We start from the raw sequence: 7090 nt of genomic DNA, 5'->3' as shown, positions 1-7090 counted from the left end.
CCTTAGGTAATTCCTCCCTTTGCGATTTGCTTCTTTGTTTTATCTTCCTCATGAAATATTTTGCTGAGAATGTTCTGTAATGCTGGCTTTCTTTTTGTAAATTCTTTTAGCTTTTGTTTATCGTGGAATGATCTTATTTCATCGTCAAATTTGAAGGTAAGTTTTGCTGGGTATAAGATTCTTGGTTGGCATCCATTTTCTTTCAGAGCTTGAAAAATGTTGTTCCAGGCCCTTCTAGCTTTTAGGGTCTGGATTGAAAAATCTGCTGATATCCGTATTGGCTTCCCCCTGAATGTAATTTGGTTCTTTTCTCTCACAGCCTTTAAAATTCTGTCTTTATTTTGTATGTTAGGTATTTTCATTATAATGTGCCTTGGTGTGGGTCTGTTGTAATTTTGTGTATTTGGAGTCCTATAAGCCTCTTGGACTTGATTTTCCATTTCATTCTTCAGATTTGGGAAATTTTCTGATAATTATTTCTTCAAATAGATTGTTCATTCCTTTGGTTTGTTTCTCTAAGCCTTCCTCAATCCCAATAATTCTCAAATTTGGCCTTTTCATGATATCCCATAGTTCTTGGAGATTCTGTTCATGATTTCTCACCATCTTCTCTGTTTGTTCAACTTTGTTTTCGAGGTTAAATATTTGTCTTCAATATCTGAAGTTCTGTCTTCCAGCTGTTCTATCCTATTGGTTATGCTTTCTATGGAGTTCTTAATTTGGTTTATTGTTTCCTTCATTTCAAGGATTTCTGTTTGGTTTTTTTTCAATATCTCTAACTCTTTATTGAAATGATCTTTTGCTTCCTGAATTTGCTCTGTTAACTGTCGATTGGTGCGATCGTTCAATGCCTGCATTTGCTCTTTCATCTCATCGTTTGCTTCCCTAATCATTTTAATTATGTACATTCTGAACTCCCTTTCTGTCATTTCTTCTGCCATGCTGTCGTTGGATTTTATTGATGTAACATCTAGATTTGTTTGGGGCATTTTCTTCCCTTGTTTTCTCATATTGTTCAGGGATCAGTGGGTCATTAAGATATTGCAGATTTCCTCTATCAACTTATAATGTCCCTGAAGATTGCTAGTATATCCCCTCTTATCCTTCAGTAGCCTGAAGTCTTGGAGGAGGTTGATAATGCAGAGCTCCACGAAGAAGCTGCCTCTCTAGGTGTGGTAACCCTCAGGTGGCGTATATTCCCTGCTAGTGGGCGGAGGTGCCTCCACTTGTTGACCAATGGTCATCCAATGGGGAAGTAGACTGTGGGCTGAGGCAAGGGCTGTTTGTGCCTATGTCTCTGGCTTTACCGTCCCTGTGGGAAAACCTCCCCCGGCCGGGAAGAGTCACTCGGTGGGGACGTCTCGCTAGTCAGTTGCCCTCCTAGAGGTTCCCCTCAATCTACAACTACCACCTGGGCTGGGCTGTCTTCTTCTGCAACGATCCCAAGGGCCTGGACCTACGTCCTGGGCCTGGGAGCCTCACCCTTCGCAGGCGAGTCTCCTTAGGCTGCCTCTCCCAGAGAATCTGCCTGCCGCCCTGGAAACTTCGCTCCGCCCCTAGGCGTGTCTCTGTGCGGCTCTTCCAGCAAGAAGCCACCTAGCTCCTGGGACCCTGCTCTGCACCAATCGCCTGGCTATGCAGCCCCTCCCCTGAGCCACCACCTGGAGCCCCGTACAATAGCTCGGAGACACAGAGACCCGCCACACACCTCCTCCTCCGGACAGCCGCCCGGTTTCCGAAGCAGTCACTAGGAATCCAAACAACTCACTTCGGGACTCCTCCTCCCGCCAACCACCCGTAGCCCTAGGCAGTCACTCCAAGTCCAAGTGACCCGCCCTGTTCCTCCTCCTCCTCCTTGGGGTAGCCCCCCAGGTGTTCAGGAACGGTGGCTCCGAGACCAGGTGACTCACCACGCTCCTCCTCCAGGCAGGCCACCGGTGTTCAGGAGCGGTCGCTTTTAGTCCAATCAGCTCACCACTCGCCTCCTCCTCTGGCAACCGCCTGTGGTTCTGATGCAGTCACTCCCAGGCTAAGCGTCCCACCACTCTCCTCCTCCAGGCAGGCCACCAGTGTTCTGGAGCAGCTGCTCTGAGTTCAAACAGCTCGTCACGCAGCTCCTCCTTTGGCAACCGCCCGCAGCTCTGATGCAGTCACTCCCAGGTCAAACAACACGCCCGCTCCTCCTCCTCCGGGCAACCTCCCGGCACTCAGGAGCGCTCACTCTGGGTTCAAACAGTTTACCACGCAGCTCCTCTTCTGGCAACCGCCTGTGGTTCTGATGCAGTCACTCCCAGACCAAGCGTCCCGCAGCGCTCCTCCTCTTCCTCCGGGCAGTCCCCCGGCGCTCAGGAGCGCCCACTCTGAGTTCAAACAGCTCACCACGCAGCTCCTCCTCTGGCAACCGCCCGTGGCTCTGATGCAGTCACTCCTAGACCCAAGCGACCCGCCGGGCCTCTCCTCCTCCTCCGGGCAACCCCCGGTGTTCGGAAGTGGTCACTCTGGGTCCAAACAGCTCGCCACGCAGCTCCTCCCCAGGCAGCCACCCGGAGCCCCAGCGGCTGCTCGAGTCCAAGCGCTATGCTGAGCCGCCTCCTCTACGATGATCCCAGTTGTCCGTGTTTACCGATCCAGCGGGGGGAGGGGCGTCTCGCCGAGCAACTCCACTTCACAAATTCCCTGCGTTCCGGGGCTACCGCCCCATCCGGGACGCCTCCCCAACAGGAGAGACTCACCCGGCAGCTTTGAGTTGGTCCCAAGTCTCTCACTATCTCCTCTTTTGAATCTTGCGTCCTGGAGCAGCGTAAAATGCAGCCGCCCTCTAGTCCGCCATCTTGGCCCGCTGTTTCTTTTTTTTTTAAGGGTGTTTACCTGCAATTGAACTCCAGGGTACTCAGCCAGTGAGCTCATCCCCAGTCTTATTTGTACTTCATTTAGAGACAGGGCTTCACTTAGTACCTTAGAGTCCCCAGGCTCAGCCTCCCCAGCTGCTGGGACTACAGGCATGCACCACTGAGGCCAGTTATCGCTTGGATTCTTGTTTACTGCCTTCCTAATTGGAGTAAGAAGGAATTTCAGTGTGGTTTTGACTTGCATTTCCATATTTAATAATGATGTTCAACTATTTTTTATATATTTACCAGCTGTCTATATTTCTTCTTTTGAGAAGTGTTGAATTCATTTTCCCAGGTATTAATGGCTCATTGGGGTTTTTTGGTGTTAAGATTTAAGTACTCTATACTGTGTAGATATTACTCTTCTGTCAGAAGTGCAGCTAGCAAAGATTTTTCTCATCTTTCACCTTCTCTATTCACAGTCTCAATTATTTCTTTGCGGTGCAGAAGCTTTTGATTTGAAGCCATCCCATTTATTGACTCTTGGCAGCATTTTCTGCACTTCAGGTGTCCCCCTGAGAAAGTTGTGTGTGTGCCTTAAAGCTGCAGGGTTGACCCTTTGTTTCCTTGGTTCATAGCTCCTGGTCTAATTCTGAGGTCTTGGATCCATTTGGGGTTGATTCTGGTGCAGAGTGAGAGATACAGGTCTAGACTCATGTTTCTACATGTGGATAGCCTGTTTCCCAGCACCACTGATTACAAAGACTTCCTTTTCTCCAATGCCTGCTTGTGGAACCTGTGTCAAGGATCAGATGACTGTTGACGTATGGGTTGTCTGCATATTTCTATTCTGGGCCATTGGTGTGCATGCCCGTTTCTAGACCAGTACTAAGTAGATTTATTGCACAGGGCTGTAGGGTAATTTGAATCAGGTATGGTGGGGCCTGCAGCAGTGCTTTTTCAACTTGGAATTGTTTTGGCTATTGGGGTCCTTTATTTGTTCAAATGAGGCTTAGGGTTTTTTCTCTAGTTCTGTGGAGAATGTCATTTGTATTTTGATGGGGATTGCCTTGAATCTGTACATTGTTTTGGTAGTATGAACATTTTAACAATACCAGTTATGCCTGTCTCTGAACATGACAGGACTTTCCATCTTCTTGTGTCTTCTTCAATTGCTTTCCTCACTGTTCTGCAGCTTTAAATATTGAGATCATTCACCTTGATGATATTTATTCCCAATTATTCCCTCTTTCTCTCTTTTTCTTTCTTTCTCTCTTTCTTTTTTGTAGTGAACTGTTAATGGGACAATTTTCCTATTTTCTTAGCAGATTCATTTTTGGTAAACAAAAAGCTGTAGATTTTTTATGTTGATTTTGGAAATGGATACTTTGCTGAACTTCTTCAACTTCAGCTCCAATTGTCTTCTGCAAGCTGTGACAATTTGATATCTTCCTTGCCTATTTTTAACCCTTTTCTTTTCTTCTCTTGCCTCCCTGCTTTGGATAGAATTCCTAGCACTATATTTAAATGGAGTGGTGAGAACTGAAATCCTTGTCTTGTTCTAGATTTGAAAAGAAATCTTTCAGTTTTTCCCCATTTTACTATGAGGTTGGCTTTGGTTTAGTTGAATATAGACTTTTTGATGTTGAGGGAGGTTCCTTCTGTGCCTAGGTTCTCAGGGTGTTTTTAATGATTGGATGCTGAATTTTGCTGAAGGGTTTCTCTGCATATTTTGAGGCGACTATGTAATTTTTGTTCTTAATTCCATTTTTGTGATGAATTACATTTATTGGTATTTTATGTTAAACCATTGTGACAACCCTGGGATTACAACAACTTGGTAATAGTATACAGTATTCTTAATTCGTTGTTAAATATGCTGTGCTAATACTTTATTAAGGATTTTGCATCTAAGTTCATTAGGAATATTGGTCAATGGTTTTCCTTTCTTGATGTTTTCTTACCCTATTTTGGTATAAGTGTGGCTCTGGCTACATAGAATGAATTTGGAAGTCTCCCATGTCTTTCTGGTTCATGAAATAATTTGAGGAGCACTGGGCTTAATTCTTCAAAACTCTGATAAAATTCTGCTTACTTTCCAATTGGTCCTGGGTTTTTCCTTGTGGAAAGGCTTCTTGTTACTGCTTCTATCCCATTGCAAGTTGGTGGTTTCTTTTGATTTCCTTTGTCCTCTTGATTCAAATCTGGCAGGTTGTATGTGTCTAGAAATGGATCCATTTCTCCTAGGTTTTCCAGTTTTTTTAATATAAATTTTCAAAGTCCCCAATGATCTGCTGGATTTCTATGATGTCCTTAATAATTTCTCCTTTTCCATCTTTACTTTTATTGACTTTGGGACTTCTCTATTTGTCTTTTGGTTAGATTGCCTAAGGGATTATCAATTTTATCTTATCAAAAGTTGCCTCTTTATCAATCCTTTATTTTTTTATTCTCAATTTGATTGATTATGGTTCTGATCTTAATTATTTACTTCCTTCCACAGTGCACACACAGCAGAGCCCCTGCTAGGACAGCAGAATCCCCAGAAAATCCCAGGCCTTCTGCCCATCCTTCAGAGCCCAGCCCCATCTCCTCGAGGAGAAAGACAGACCAGAGACAGGAACACAGATTGTAGGTCGCCCAGGGTCCTATCCTGGAAAGTCAAGTTATCCCCTTGCTTGAAGCCCGTGCTGTCTCACCTGGGAACTGGAGGTGGCACAGCATCGTGGAGGCCAGGCACCCTGAAGAAGAAGGCGTACTGCAGGGAGCATGGCCAGCTCAAGCTCTGCCATGGTTGTTTTTCCCAGATGCACAGAGCTGCTCATGGAGGTCTCCCTCCCTTTCACCCCTGCCCGGCTTCTCCCTCCTTAACACCTCTCCCTCTCCGTCTTTTCAGGGTCCCTACTGGATGGGCACTACTGCCCCGAGAACACCTGCCATCTCCCTCCCCATCTGGTCCTTCCATCATCCTCTTGTCCTCCAGTCCTCCCAGGCTGGCCTGGGATCCTCCCCCTCCTCCATGTGGTCCCATCATCTCTACCAAACAGTGGCAATTTTTTCCTGTTGCAAACCTGCCACTCCCCAAGACCCCTCACTTAACCATGGACCTAATCTCAGCAGCAGTCCTCTGGCACCCCAACCCCAAAAGCAACCATTGGTAGGCTGGTCCTAGCCCACTTAGACTCCACCTGTCCAGAGCTCCATCCTGCCGCCTGGCCAAGGCTCCAGCTACTTGCCCTCTGTCCTGCCTTCACCCTCCTTGCTCTGCTGCAGGGCACCTCTGTCTGACCATGTCACTGCCCGGCTCTGCCACAGGTGCTCCACCCTATTGGGTTCTTGCCTCCCACCAGAATGAGACCCAACTCCAGGGTCTCTGTTCAAGCTCTGGGGCTCCCGCTGGCGAAGCCAGGTGGAGAGGGGCGGGCGGACGGGAGGCGGCCCCAGCCCCCGGGTCCCAGGCCACCCCAGGCCGAGGGCTGGATCTGGCCAGCCCCCGAGGCGGGGATCCGGCCCCTCGCCCAGGACCCTGGCACCCCAGTGTCCGAGTGTGTGAGCCAGGTAAGCGGGGCCGGGGCGGGGCGCGCGAGGGAGGTCCCCGCCCACGGTCCAGGCCCCCTCCCGCCCTGGCCCGCTCCCCCTTCCCGCCGTCGCCCTCCCCCTGCCCCTCCCCCTGCCCCTCCCCTGCCCCTCCCCTGCCCTCAGAGCGGCTGCAGCGGGGGCGGTGGGACCCGGAGCAGGCTCTTGGGGCGCTCCCGGGCGACCTCCGCCGTCTACGGCCGTACTATCCTGAACGCTCCCGGTCTCGTCTGATCTCGAAAGCTAAGCAGGGTCGGGCCTGGTTAGTACTTGGATGGGAGACCGCCGGGGAATACCGGGTGCTGTAGGCTTTTGCGCACGGCTCCCACACCCACTCTTCTGGGCGCCCCACCACCGACACCGGCACTGCCGCCTCCCGACCTCCCCCTCCCACATCTCCCCGGCCCCGCGTGGCGTGGCGTGGCGTGGCGGCGGAGGGCAGGTGTCCCTGTCCCTGTCCCCGCCGCGCAGGCCCGGCCCTGGGCTCCCCGGTCTCCTTGCGCCCCTCCAGGCCTGGAGCTCGCCTCCCGGGCCCCCACCGCCCACCGCCTCCAGCCAGGTGCACAGGCAGGCCTGGCTCTCTCCCCAGGGACGCAAGGACACTCCCTGGGACCGGGCGGAGCCGAGCCTGGCCTGGGTCACGAACCTCCCTGCGCACCCTATCTCTCGGACCCCCCACCCCG

The 7090-nt window shown here is 50.2% G+C and overlaps 1 non-coding gene across 1 annotated transcript; it reads left to right on the top strand.

The window, feature by feature from the left end:
• The first annotated feature begins 6599 nt into the window (after nt 1-6599).
• LOC124989860 (5S ribosomal RNA) lies at nt 6600-6718 on the top strand. The gene has a single exon (XR_007109670.1). It is a non-coding gene; the product is annotated as a 5S ribosomal RNA (ribosomal RNA).
• The last annotated feature ends 372 nt before the right edge of the window (nt 6719-7090 follow it).

This window comes from Sciurus carolinensis, chromosome 7, assembly GCF_902686445.1.
Source record: "Sciurus carolinensis chromosome 7, mSciCar1.2, whole genome shotgun sequence".
NCBI classification, from domain to species: Eukaryota; Metazoa; Chordata; class Mammalia; order Rodentia; family Sciuridae; genus Sciurus; species Sciurus carolinensis.
The sequence above is the reverse complement of the archived record's forward strand: the minus strand, read 5'-3'. Positions and strand labels throughout refer to the sequence as shown.